Raw genomic sequence first — 14,800 nt, forward strand, 5'->3', positions numbered from 1 at the left:
AAATACTATGGGCCAGCAAATGTTGAGCCAACTTCACAAACGTAATCTTTGAAATCAAGGCAGTTGAGATAAAATTCCTGAACTGTTTAAAAAGGAACATGGTTCAAGGCCCCATCCCATGGAACTGCAAAGATCCCAATGACCACATCCTCAGCAGCAATAGGGTCTTTAAATATTTCTAACAGTCATGGCAGCATGAGCTGAGAGAGGAATTCATAGCAGGGAAAAATTATCTCCTGTTCAGCTCTGCGTCTGTCATGAGCTGGGGACACATGGGCAGTACAGTTTCTTTCTAGACAGTAAAAGAAACAGAGATTTGGGATTACCGGGTTCAGTCCCAACAGACAGAGAGGAACATGGACCAATATTTGCTAACTTTCCTTTCCTTCCTTCCTTCCAAATTGTCAGTTCTTCCAGTCCAGCTCCGTGCTCTTTTCTTTAGTTCTCCTCCTCTTCATACTTGACCCAGGGAAACTTTCCTCCTGTAACCTATGTAGGAGGATTGGCAGCAAGAGGAGCCTTGGAAAGACAGTCTCTTTGCAGTTTTAGTGCCAGGGAAGCAACTGCAGGGAAAGTTGTTTCAAGGAAGAGTGTGTGCTTGTTGCTGTATGAGAGCTCTTCAGTGAGTTTGGGAGCTGGTGGAGAACAGTCAATACAGACAATAACTAGAGGACACAGATGCCAAATCCTAACAAGTCTTTGCTGAAATCAGCTGTTGACCACATGCTCCCCAATGAAGCAATACCTCACTACGCAGGTGCATTCCAGGTGATGTTAAATATGCTTTATCTCTTTCTCTTTCATAGAATCATAGAATAGCCTGGGCTGGAAGGGACCTTGAAAGATCATGTGGTCCAATCTTTCATGGGAAAGCGAGCCTAGATGAGGTTATGTAGCACCTTGTTCAATTGCATCTTGAAAACCTCCAACGAGGGCTCTACCACATCCCTGGGGAGGTTGTTCCAGTGATCAGCTGTTCTCACTGTAAAAAATTTCTTTCTTATATCAAGATGAAACTTGTCCCCGTGTAACTTGTACCCATTGCCCCTTGTCTTCGCCATGTGGCTCCTTGTGAAGACAGAGCCTCCATCCTCTGTGTAGCTGCCCTTTAAGTACTAGAACACTGTGATGAGGTCCCTCCTGAGCCTTCTCTTCTCCAGGAAGAAAAGACCTAACTCCTTCAGTCTTTCCTCATAAGGCAGGTTCTCCAGCCCTTTGACCAACTTTGTGGCCCTTCTTTGGACCCTATCCAGTCTGTCCACATCTTTTTGGAATTGTGGGGACCACAGCTGCACACAGTACTCCAGGTGTGGCCTGACAAGTGCTAAGTAGAGTGGGATGATCACATCTCTGTCCCTGCTAGTAATGCCCCTGCAGATGTAGTCCAGGATCTGATTTGCCTTCGTTGGTGCAGCGGTGCACAGCTGACTCCTGTTCAGCTTGCTGTCCACCAGGACCCCAGGTCCGTTTCAGCAAGGCTGCTCTCCCACCACACAGATCCTAGCCTGTAGTGGGCTCTTTGGTTATTTCGTCCCAGGTGCAGGACTTTGCACTTCTCTTTGTTAAACTTCATACAGTTCTTGCTAGCCCACTCTTTCAGTCTGTCCAGGTCACTCTGTAAGATGGATCTCCCTTCTGATGTGTCCACCTTACCATCCAGTTTTAGTGTCATCAGCAAACTTGGTAAGGGTGCTTTCAATCCCATCATCCAGACCATTTATGAACATGTTGAACAGCATGGAGCCCAGTATTGATCTCTAGGGGACCCCACTTGTGACAGGCTGCTGGCCTGAGTAAAAACCATTGATCACCAGCTTATGAGTGCAGCCTGCGAGCCAATTTCCTACCCATCTCACAGACCACCCATCCAAATTGTATCTTGCCAGTTTGTCCAGGAGAAGGCTGGAGGAAACAGTGTCAAACGCTTTGCTGAAGTTCAGTCTTTATTGTACCTCTGCCTTAGTCAGCACTCAAAACTTACGGCATCCCAGAAACAATGCAGCTCTTCAACATTTTTCATTTTCATCTTTCTGTCCTGCATGGAAAAAAACAGAGGCAACTGTAAAGACTGGTGCTTTCTCACCTAACTTCAGCTTAAAAGTTGAGCATCAAATAAACTTAGGCGTCTTTTATTTAATTATTAGTATAATTTTAACTTTAAGTGAATAGTGAATACATCAGAAACTTAAAGTGGAAAAATGAACTTTGACCTCAAGGCAAGTATTTTTAACTATATTTTGCACAGATGTTTGGAAAATCTTTTGAAAATAAGCTTCCTTGTTCCGTGATATATTCTGAGTGCAGATGTCTCTCTTGCTTTTCACTCTGATTTTCACCCTGAAGTTGACATTTTTGCCTTAGGTGTACAATCAGTCCCCAACCTTTCTAATCATAGAATAAATGAGGTTGGAAGGGACATCTGGTGGGTATCTAGTCCAACCCCTGCTTGAAGCAGTCCAGTTAAACCAGGCTGGTCAGAGACTTGCTGAGTTTTGAATATTCCCATGGGTGGAGGTTCTCTGGGCTACTTCTTCAAATATTTTACCATGCTTACAGTGAAAAAGTTTTTCCTTGTATGTAATTCATGGTCAAATATACTGCAGCAGCTGAACAGAAAATCCTGATTTTCACGTATATTGTAGTTTCTTCCTTTGCTACACAAACAGTTTGCCTGGCAAAACTGATAAAGGAAAAGATCTTGTAGCTCACTAGCATTTACTCCATTGAAGCAGTCATTTCAATACATGTGTGTGCTTTTCCCAATCCAATATAATGAGATTCTGCAACTGCCTTCAGCAGTATTTCTGTCTTGTGAAATCAAACTAGTTACTTTTTGTTATGATGGACAGAAATGACTCTTTTAACATTCAGGCATCCAGACATTCACACAGATATTAGCATCACAATCTAGTCTATAGGAATTAGTCCGGGATAACCTGTTCAAATCATACAACTGTAGCAGCAACAGAGTAAGCTGAGTACATACATAGCTTTGCAGAGCAAAAAGAATATTTCATTTCTTATTTCCATGGGTTATGCTAAAGAACAGTATCATCATGCAGTCAGTGCACACAGAGCTGAGGTATTTAGGTTTCTTCCTCTCTAGCCATCTTAGTACCTCAAACCTCAAGCTTTGTTTCAATCTCCTCAGTCTTTTTCTTTCATTAGATGTGGAATTTAACCACAGATCACCATTGTAAACCATCCTTCAAAAGGGCAGTGAGGTCTTATCCATTTTCTCCTGATATCAGGAAGCCCTTGTTACACTCAAGACATAATCTCATCATCCAGGAAAACTATCATTTTCCAGAGGTTCAGGAGAGGCAGTTTTGCTTTGCTTCAATTTGTGCCATGCTCCATCATGTCATGTCACAGCTGAGACATGTTGGGTCTTGCCTTGGCTCCACTTCTTCCTTTTCCCCTTCCCTCAGAGCAGTCTATGATATCTCTTAACCCTTTCTTAAGCCTCTTGTAAAACCTTTATCAGATTAAATAGGCCTCTCTGGAACATGGAGTCAAAACTGTTTCCATGCCTTTTTTCTATCCTGTGTGTACATGTAGAGTACTTTCTACCACATGTAGATTTGACATCTACTGCTTTGACAAGAGGAAACATAAGTCTCGCTTTTGAAAAGACTATGTCTGGTATATTGTTTTATGTCTTAAACTGCTCTGCTAGAGAAAGAGGAACTTTTACAATGGGTAGATCTGTAAAACTTCCTAGTAAAATACTTTGTATTTTAGACTGCATTTGTTTTTCAGATAGAATACTTTTCTGAATCAACTTCAGCAGCTAAAGAAGGCCAGTATTTAAAGTAAGCTTGAATGCAGGCCTGTACTTGTGCACTTCATTTAGTGTTGGCATTTAAAATTGAAGAAGATTGTAAGAGTTAGTTTATTATCAATTTTGTTTATTTGTAGACTCTTCTATGGATCACATCACTGTATGGAATCTGACCACCTCTCAGAAGTCATGAATACACTTGAGGTGATGAAATGGTTACGGAGTTTATCAACTATTAAAACTGTTTTGTAGCTGAGTTCAGACCTAAAGATGCATTTTTGTCACTACCTACTGTAACCTTTCTGATAAGAGATGAGAGTGCTTTTCACAGCATGACCACAGAAGAATCACTACAAATTATGTATGTCAGAAATGGACTCTGGTTTTCAGTAGCGCTGAATGTCTGCAACTTCTGTTAGCTTCAGTTGATGGTGAGGATGATATGCACCTGAACATTGGGCTTTAAGACTAGAATTCCTCCGATCCCATGTAGATACCTGTAAGTTGGATAATCAGTGAACATCCATCCCATATAGAGCATGTGAGTCTCGCCCCAGTGTAACTCCATGTCTATGTGACTGTAAAGACGATCTGGGGTGACCAGCTCGGTTACTGGCATCTCCACTGGAGTCGTCTGAAGTTAGATGAAATTAATTTCATTGTCTGTCCCAATTTAGCACTGAAAAATGAAAATCTACAGCCCATTTCCAGAGTCGCAGGTTGCAGGAGACTGGTAGAAGAGTTAGAATACAACTCTCCTGATTTTTTGTCCGATCACAGGGAACACATTGTACACCCTTCCACCTCATTTATAATATGAAGTCTTTGAATTCATCTCTTGTCCATGATTGCTGACTTCTGTAACCCTTTCATAAGCATATGATGTCTACCGTAACTGAAGGCATAGATCTGTATTGTCTCTGTGGCAAATAGAAGGTCTTTTCAAGGTCAAACTGACGAGACCCACAGCCGTTAGTTGTAAGGGACCAAAAATAAAGATGAGCTGAATATAGCAAATAGGATTTATTTGGGTATCAACTATCACCTCAAAATAGTAGAAGGCATGGTTGCTGAGAGAAAGAGATACAAATATAGTTTAGAAACCTTATATAGTTTTATAAATAACCAGGTAAGTTTATATATAGACAGCTATTAAATAGATTTGTCACTATAAGGAGCTCTCTCTGTTTCTCTCCATATAGAGAGGAACATTTGTGAGATGGCACACTAGTATGGGGTAGTCATAAAATTTTAATGGCCTATATCTGAAGCACATTTATTGCTCATTAGAGTCCTGGGCATTAGTGATTTAAGTGGCCTTCCCAACTGGGGCTCACTAGCTCTCCAAGTTTTCACTGGTTAAGGAGCACTTCCTATACAGTATTTGTCGTCTGTGGTGACAATGATGTGCATTGTCTCTATTTGGCAGGGCTGCAAAGTCTGATGGGCATCCCCAGTTTGTAAACACATATGGAATTTTGTGATTTCTAAAAATAAAATTAATTTTGTCTTTCTAGGTCAATGTTTTTTAAATGTAGAATTCAGCTACAGAAGCTACACCAGGGACAACTAGCTGGATATAACGACAAGCTTGGAATTGTATGGTTGGCATCAATGGCTGTATTTATATAAGTGAGTAGTGTAGACCAAAAGGAACAAATGGGTGATAAAAATTAAAAGATTATTTGGCAAAATGTTTAAGCAAAATATCTTCATGTCTATTATGTGGCATCCTACTTTTTTGGAATTTTAATAAAGCTTACATAATTTTACACAATGTAACCATATAACACAATAATCTTCAAGGTTAGGCCTCAAAGAAGTTTACCTTAAAATAATAATTAAAAAAAATCCCAATACTTAAAACATTTTATTTTACTAGAAATGTATTTAAACTGCCTAACAACATTGCCAGTGCTTTTGGTTTTTTGCTATGGAGCTCCCTTATGGTAACCATAACTACTGTAGTTGAATGCTTCAAACCATATTTACAAACATAGAAACCAATCATTCACTTTCAGTCTTTCCACATTTTGTTTATTATTTGAAAAAGTTTTTGCTTTGTGATTTTTATTTACTCACTATGTTTGAGTAATGGTTGCTATTTGCACTGAAATAAGTATACATACACACCACAGTATTTGTAAGTGAATAAAAATATTTTGGTCATCTAAGCTAAATTCGTAAAAGTGTGTAACACCACTAAAGTGAATTAAAAAGTACACTCCCTACAAATTCCTTATTCAGGACCCTTTAGAAAGCAACAGAAACCATAGACTATGAGATGGAAGACCAACTAAACAATGTAAGTGTAGACTATAAAATGTGACCAATTTTATGTTTTGGGGAAAAATAAATCAACCACGAGGCAGAATAAAACATTCACTGAAAAGCAAAGAATAAAGAAAATCAAAAAAATCTTCTCAGAAACAAAGAGTGTTAAACCATCAGATAATCACATGTGAACATTAACACCTTTCTTTTTACTGAATGTTCACAATGTACTTTCTATTAGGAAGAATATCATCAGACAAACACTGTTTAAGAAATTTGTCATTTGGCTGAAGGCTGAGACCAAGAAGGGATGTATTTCTCATAGAAATTTTTAGTAACTGTTTCAAATAATAAACAAAATGTGGAAAGAATGAAAGTGAATGATTGGTTTCCATGTTTGTAAATACATCTGCTTACAAGCTAAACAACCAAAATTATAGCTCACTTGACTTGGTGAAAACTGAAGGTCTATTTTGAGGAATGAATCTCTGGCTGGTATTGATGCTTCTGACAAAGGATGTCTTCCTTTTTCAGTCTGACTCAGAGCAGACCTCACCACCTTTTGAACACACTAGTACAGCTAGTATCTCACATGCTGGTGAAAATAAATAGTAGGAAATTTCCCAGGAGTTGCTTTAAGAAAAGCGGACTGTTCTGTCTCTCCCCACAGACAGAAGATATATTATGCAATTTTTCCCTGTCTGGAGATGGGAAACTGCGAGCAACCAAAAGTTAGGAGATGTGAGCTAAACTTTATGCTGTATTACTGTTTATTTGCATGTTACAGAAACACAAAAATCAGTAGTAGGAAGTGTATATGATAACCTGTGTCAGGACCTCTGTATATATTATAAAGCAAGAAAAGAAGGAGAGATGAAAGCAATCTTAAACAGTTAATGTCACAGTAGAACCAAGCAGCAACAGAATAGGAATTTAAGAAAAACCTCACTCCGGCACATCAACAGAGCTAAGAAAAGACATGGGCAGAAAATGTTCATGATTTTTTTTCCCTTTTTTAGTCAAAATATAGTGAATTGCTTTCAAATACAATAATCACTTCAGATAATCCAGTCCAGATTATCCTAGAGGAAAAATAGACTCATAGACAGGAGCAGACATCTTAGAAGTTCACCAGCCTAGAGACATCCTTTAGGCTGACCCCAAGCACTAGCCTTTCTCTTTTCTAGAATAGGGTCAAATAATAGCCCTGAATCTTTTGCATGGGGTGACACTTCTACTTAATGAGAGTAATCCTGAGCTGTCTTCTTGGCAGTTATTACTTTGAAAGACTCCAATTTGGTTTTTGTGCAAGTGTGGTGAAGATGCTGTCGTTGATGGTGATGAAACCAAAGTTGCCATCTGGGATTGACTGAGTGGGATCTTGTAGAAAAAGTCACTTTTACTGCCTCTGGTAGAGAACAGAGGGGAAAAAAAGATAAACCAAAATTTAATAATGTTAATCTGGGTTACTTCGGTTTTTTCACTTTGTAAACTGATATGTACTGGTTTTGCAATTCATATCTGTATCTATCTTGTTCACTCTCTTGCTCCAGGAAATGTTTAGAAATTACCATTCAATTTCTTCACCACTGCTATAGAAATCACAGCTGGGTGTGGCCTTCAGGGCAAATGGAAAGAGGGGACAGGGAAGTTTGGCTTCTAAATCTTACAGATTTCTTCCTGTTGTCTGCATTTGTAACACCCCATCTTTCTGAATAAGGGGTACACAAAAACATAAGCCTATATGGGAACACTAAGATTGTCAGACCTGGCTCCCCATAATCACTGGCAACTGCAGCATAGATACCAGATCCGAGGAGCCACTACCCACCCTCCTTGCCAAAGTTAAAGCCTGTAGCAGAAGACCAAATGCCCAACATACCCTGCCCCTCTAACAGAGTTCAAGAAAGTGAGACCACCACCAGTCACCTAAGGCCCTGAAAATAACCTAGATTTTGTTAAATAGAGCTCCAGATGATCCTAGAAAGCAGATTTCAGATGAGAGCAAAACAAATACATGTCTGCCTTCCTGGTCTGGTCTGGCTGTAGGGATGGGGCAGGGGGAGTATTTTGTAACTTTAAATTAGTGGGTTTATCTTTCTGCTTTTGAGCAAGGCATACTAACCAGACATGAGGGAATGTAACACCACTCAGAACAGGTGAATTACACTCTTTCTCCAAATGAAATTTCCCAACCATAAATGGAGTGAGGTGGGAGTGGAGTATAAGTGGTTTCCCGAACTCCACAGGCAACACCAGAAGTCCTGGAGTCCTAGGTAATGCATTCATTGTAAATGCAGTACTGGTAAACTGTGATTTAAGTTGTTTTCTAGACCCCTTAGAGAAATCAGCCAGTATCTAAAGGCTGATATTACAAATTTAATTTCCTATTCCCAGGAATTATTTAATCATACGATGCTTTCCATTAAACTTAGCAAAAGGAAGAAAGGGGGAAAAAAGGAAAAAACTACACACTCTCAGTCACTGTCCTGGCTCTATGACAGTTGCAGCTGTGAATCTTTCCCTTCGCATTAATTTGCGAAATAGAAAAATCAGGAAAGAATATCCTGACATTTTTAAATCTTAAAATATACTTTCATTTCACTTCCAAAGAGTTATGAAGCATTTCCATGTGCAGCATATGCTTTTTAAAAGCGAGGCCACAGTCTGAAAGTCAAAGGAATATTATAACTAGGAAGCCTTACAGCTAATTTGTTTAGCAAACCTCCATATCCAAAATGCTACTCAAGTCTCATATTTGCTTCTAGAAAAAGAACAGATTATAAATATAACACATTAGAACTTGATATCCTCCACAGTATATGTTAAAAGGAAGTTCAAGAGATAAGCTAATTAAGTGGATAGTGTTGTCTCCTAGTAATTAATATATTATTCTTTCTACAGTTTACTTATATAGCATAGGATCATATTAAATATTTCATAAAATAGAGTATATTCTTAGAGAAGGACATAACTCCTTTCATTGTACATCATTGAAAAAATATTCAAAGTTCTGTTGTGGATAGCCACTGAAAAAGCTTGAGCTCATGATTGATTTAAGAGCGTTGCTTTCATTATGATGACTTATTTATTGTCGGGTCACCTATTTTCCAAAAAGCCTGGAGAAACATTCTATGTCTGATGTTTGGGAAACTATGTGTCTGGGTAAATTGCCCCAAAAAAACTCCAAGGTCTCTAATACAGTCCAATGTTTCTTTTTCTATGCAATGATTATTGTTTCTCTCTTTCCCTGGTGAAGAGAAAGAAAGCTTTTTAATTAGGCTTCTGAAAACTGAAGTGATTCTTCTAGGTCACTCTATGGAGGATATGATCTCAGTTACGTAAGGTTTGTGTTTTGTCTTGTAGGACAGCAATCTCAGATTTGGAAGCATAGATGGCATGTATGAGGGGATCCTGACACTTCTCTCACTCAGTAGTAAGACAACAGGAATAAAAGGGGATTCCTTTTGATAAATGGTGTGATTCGTGAAGATATTATTTTCCATGTTTAACTGTTCTCCAGCAGGATAAGGCACAAACTTTTGGGCCTTTTCACGCCTTTATTTTGCTGTTACATTGCATGGAACAGGAACTATCCTGAGCTGGCATTATACTACCTGATTCAGGTACAGGTGACAGAGGAAATGTTAGGTTCAGTGAGAGATTAAAAGCCGAAAAAGCAAAGTAAATACCGAGAGGTTAGTTCATGCTGAGCTGCATACTGCTGCCATCCCAACGACTGCTGTTTAGCTTAAAATTAACTTTGCTATATTTGTAATATATACACTTTACAGCATAAGCGAGTATAGGTGACTGCTGTTTAGAATTACATTCTGGGTCACAGAAAAGTAAACTCATTCTTTTAACAGGGAATACAATATCACCATATGTTCAGAGCTAAGATAATGCAGGCCACTACAAAGTTTTTATCTCTCGTCAAGGCGAGAATGGGAAATTGTAATGGATTTTTGTTCAGAGCTGATTTTATAACCTATCCCATTAAATGGCATTACATTCACATGACCTGACTTCACATAACAGCGTTATCATAGCACAACTGACTGAACACAGAACCTGCATTTTGCAGTAGCAGACAATGTTTAGACCAACTCATTATTAACTACTCTGTGCAGATTTTAAGTTTTCTTGTTTCAGTGAAATGAAATGTATTCTTCTTTCCTTTTAAATCACATTAAAAGGACCTGATTGCTTAGTTTGTATATGCTATGCACCAAAGTAACCCTGATCATCCTGAAACTGTCACCTAGAACATTGTTATAATCCTTCTATTTTCAGCTGGGTTTTTTAGTAAATAAGGTCTTTGAATTCATCTGTCGGTATCACCTAATAACTGTCTAATTAGTTAGCTCGTTACAACAAAAGTAGAGGTCTCAAAGGTACCATGTTCCTGTATATTTTGTAAAGACTGGTGGCTAGAAAGGAGAAAGGGACCCAGATTGGTACCAGTGAGGCTTAGGGATCGACTTGCCCTGCTGAAGCGCCCGTCAGCTTTCCATCACTAGATAAGTCAGCCAGTTCATGGGTAGGTCTAAACCTGCCACGGTGAGTGGTGCTCTGGCCTAACGTGACAGGTAAAGGATATGGCAAGAAATTGTTATGGTTAGGATATTATTTCTCCGCTAGTTTTATTTCAAGGATTGCTTAGCCATTTCAAAAAATATCTTCCACTTGTGCAGGACTGCCAAAGAATATTTTTTTACTTCTTTTCATTTATCACTAAACTAAAACTAGTGTCAGCTCTGAATTTTAATTAACTGCTTTTGTTTCCTGAATTTTGTGTGACCATTTGCTTGCACATATAAGAGCCTTCGGGTATTTTTTCAGTTTTTTTGTTGGCAGCTGTCTGGATTTCTGTGAACTACTAGTGGCCCAAGGATCACCAGTTGCAAAACACTGGTTCAGGAGCCCTGGGACATGGAAGGAGGTGAGGTATCAGAAAAGAGGCTTGCAGATGTGGAGAAAGACCTAAGGAAAGTGTGGTACACAGAATATAGAGGATAGGAATACAAAAGTGGGTGAGTAAGAGACGAAGATCAGAGAACACAGATCCATGGGAAGCCATACTTCTTCCATTCTGCCGGACTAACTGAATCTTCTAGCACGGTTTCTCGTATTAAGGTTCGGTTTAAGGAGGAATAGATTTTACTACTTTTGTCAAACAAGCCTCTAATTTTTTGGTTTTGGTTTTTTTTTCCAGAAATTTCTCATTAGATTTTGAAGTGGCCAGAGCTCCACGGACTCCGCTCCAACTAATGGCAGTTGCAGAATGTCTCTTGATGCCCATGGGAGCTGCATTAGACCAGCCTTGTATCCTTTCCACATGCTTACTGTTTTTCAGGTTTCCCTGGCCAAAAATACTGCATTACTCTGCGCATCTTTATTCTGTTAATATAGTAAGTACGTGTGACTATTTAAAACTAAGGTAAGCATCAAAGGGATTTTCCCTACCTTACTTTTTCTAGGCAATGCCAAGGCTAAGATTTCATTCTGAATGTCTAAACAGCTACGTGCATGATCCATACAGTAGGTTGGACAGTACATGACATTAAGTCCTTATCACTGACGCATAACATTATTAATATGTGCTGAACATGATGTCTGACAGAGAACACTGGCCACAGCCAGAAAGCATGAGAGTCCTTGCAGAGAGAAAACATTTTAGCAAATGCCCTTACTGAACATGAAAGTATACTGAAGTGAAATAGAGTCTGTGCTGTGGAGTCAGTGGGAAAGGGACATTTTGGTGCAAAACAAGACTAGATCTACTGTTTTCCTCATATTATATGCCTAAACACACATCAGTTGGAAGTTTTGCTTATTCTGAATGTTAACATTAGTTACCAATAGCCACTTGGATCAAGTAAAATGCTTTTGCTTCTCATAGTTGGTCTTGGATTAACATCCACTGCCAATAACAACCTCACCTAAAGCCTTGGAAAGAGCAGGTCAGACAAAGGATTGAATTCATGTGCATCAGAAGTACTTGTGCCATTGCTTAAAAAGCCCTACTAGACAACAAATAAAAAATTTAAAAAAAAAAAAAAGGACATTGTAAGAGCTGGTCAGGTCATTTGATACTGCATGCTACAGTTTCTTACTTTTCTGGCCATGCATAAATAATCTTATGAATTCGGAGTTTAGACAGCACAAGTTGTCTAACGAAAGTACAGTTACTCATGAGTAATTTGGATTTCAATGTGTATGTGAAGAAAATGGCTCAACACAAGGCTTTTTGTATTAAAGCCATCTGTGACTCACAGTATCATCACGCATGATATGGGGTCATTGTGTGAAAGCAGTAGTGCATGAAGGGCCATGGAAATGGCGTATGAAAACCACTTCAGGATGCCATTCACAGTTCCTGGAAATGGTAATGATATGGGATTTGAGGAACAGTGATGTGCTTACAAATCCTGCCAGTGTTGAAATCAGCTGTCTTTTCCATACTTAATATAGTTGTACGTGAGGTTTTGGTGCATTGTAATGACGTTATTAGCACGAGTTTTTTGCTTGGGTATGAGAAAGATGTGAGTCATGCAGCTTCTCCAAAACAGGGCAGATGAAATGTTGATAGAACACTAATGTGTATTCTGTATGTGTCATAAGTATTCCAGAAAAAATGTTGCTTTGAGGTACGGTAGAGTGCCCTTAAGAATTATGTTGTACAGTTTTTTCTTGTCTGTGTCTGCCCATCAGTTTTTTGTACATGAATTCTGGAGTCCATTAAAATCACATATAAAACCCATTGATTTCAGCAGCTCCAAATTTTATCCTGTAAGTTCCCAAGCATTGCAAAGAGGAGATATAAACACATTTGAAACCTGAAATAGATTTTCTGCACAAAAAGAATAATTTACATATAAATAAATATTGTCTTCTTCTCCCATAGCCTTTTACACATGAATTTGAAGAACTCTGCAAGTCTGCATAAATATATTCATGAAAGTTTGACTGCAGATTATATAAAGATTCCTCCATTTTGACATAAATCAAATTAATCCTCTTTGAATCTTCACTGAAATGATGATGTTAGGCTAAATAAATCTCTTTGAATTCTCATTAACTGTTAGTACAGCTGATTCTTTGACTGGTTCATTAGCATGCTTGGTGGCATATGCTCAAAAAGGGGAAAAAAAAAGAACCCTACAATTTAATGCAAAATAGAACAAAGCTGTAGATTTCAGCCTTTGTCTTGTATACACTGTAAGGTACATGGAGCAATGATCTAACTTAAGCATTGCATGAGGTTCTTCTGAATTGCCATTCAAATTGTTTCCTAATTTTGACAAAGTATAAATTAATTACTCAGCTACACGTAGATTTTCACCTGTCAAACTGAGTTAAAACTATGGAGAAAAAAAAGTGTTAAAATATCCACAGTATAACATTAACAAATAGATATCAGCAACAAAATTTGCTACTTTGCAATAGCAAAACATGCTAATTCAGCTTTAATGATTCTTAGAAAGAAAAGAAAAAGTCATGTTGTTATCCCATGAACATCTCAGCGAGATAATTTCACATTACAATTTTCAAGAATGGGAAATTCTCATCCAGTTCCCTGTCAGTCACACAGATATGCTAAAGCTATTATCTACTAAAGAAAACACATAATCTGGATAAAACACTACTATATTTAATAATCAGTTATCCACTGAGAAGCTATATAACTTGGATGAAGTGCCACTGTTTTTAGCAGAACTCAGAAGAAAGAAATGTACAAGATCTCAAAGGAAATGGAGCAATCAGCAGCCATTTTCCATGCTATGCGTCAGCAACAGCAGAGCCACACAAAGCTTTTTGCATTCTGTTTCCATGATTTAATATTGCTCCATGGAATGAGTTCAGTTCCTTGGCTTGTGGCGAAGGTGGGTGGGATTTCCAAGAGGTCTACATTGACATAAAGGCCCTGCACAGCCGAACTGAGTATCCGTGATCGAATGTGATGGGGTGCACCACATCAGGCATAGCCACAGGCATCAAACTGCCCGACTAGTCTTTTAGGAGAACAGGATACTGTATTATTTAATCTATCATTAATACGTTCCACGTTAAACATAATGCCTGCTGTCATGTTGCTTGACTTTCACAAGCTAATCCAAGTTGCTGCTTCTTATTACATAACTGTACTGCAATGCAATCCTAGAGGCTGCTTCAGGACGTCTCTTACAGCTTCCCATTATTTATGTAATGTCCCAGAAAACCACTCCAAAGACATGTCTAGAGGTAGGGAAGGCCTAAGATTTATCAGCTCCTCCCAGACCAAACAGAGGAAAACTGCTCATAGTAGGTATCTTTTCACTGTAAAGGTGTATCCCTAAAATCCACAAGGCAAATAAAATTGTGTTATTCCTATTAATAGTATCTTGGAAAACAACCACTGCTTTATGTTATTTTCCTTTTGTGATAACCAGAAGATTCTTTGTCCTCCCAGTTCACAGAGCGACTCCCGGAGCGATCTCTGACAGGGATGGAGTCCAGCTCCCTTTCCTTCTGGGTGCCCACGTTCTTGCTCAGCTCCCTCTGTCCACTCAGATCAGTGCTCATACTTCAAATACTTTTCGTGCTAGCTACATTGCTAGCTGAGACGAAAAGCCTAGAATAATGGGATAAAAGCTTTGTTTCACGGACTTTTCCAATCCCAACACATTCTGAAAGTTATCCGTAGAGGACTTGACTTTCTTTTTCCCTTTCCTTTTCATCCTTACCTCAGGGAGAAGT

The sequence above is a fragment of the Gymnogyps californianus genome, chromosome 1 (genome assembly GCF_018139145.2).
Source record: "Gymnogyps californianus isolate 813 chromosome 1, ASM1813914v2, whole genome shotgun sequence".
In the NCBI taxonomy this organism is placed as follows: Eukaryota; Metazoa; Chordata; class Aves; order Accipitriformes; family Cathartidae; genus Gymnogyps; species Gymnogyps californianus.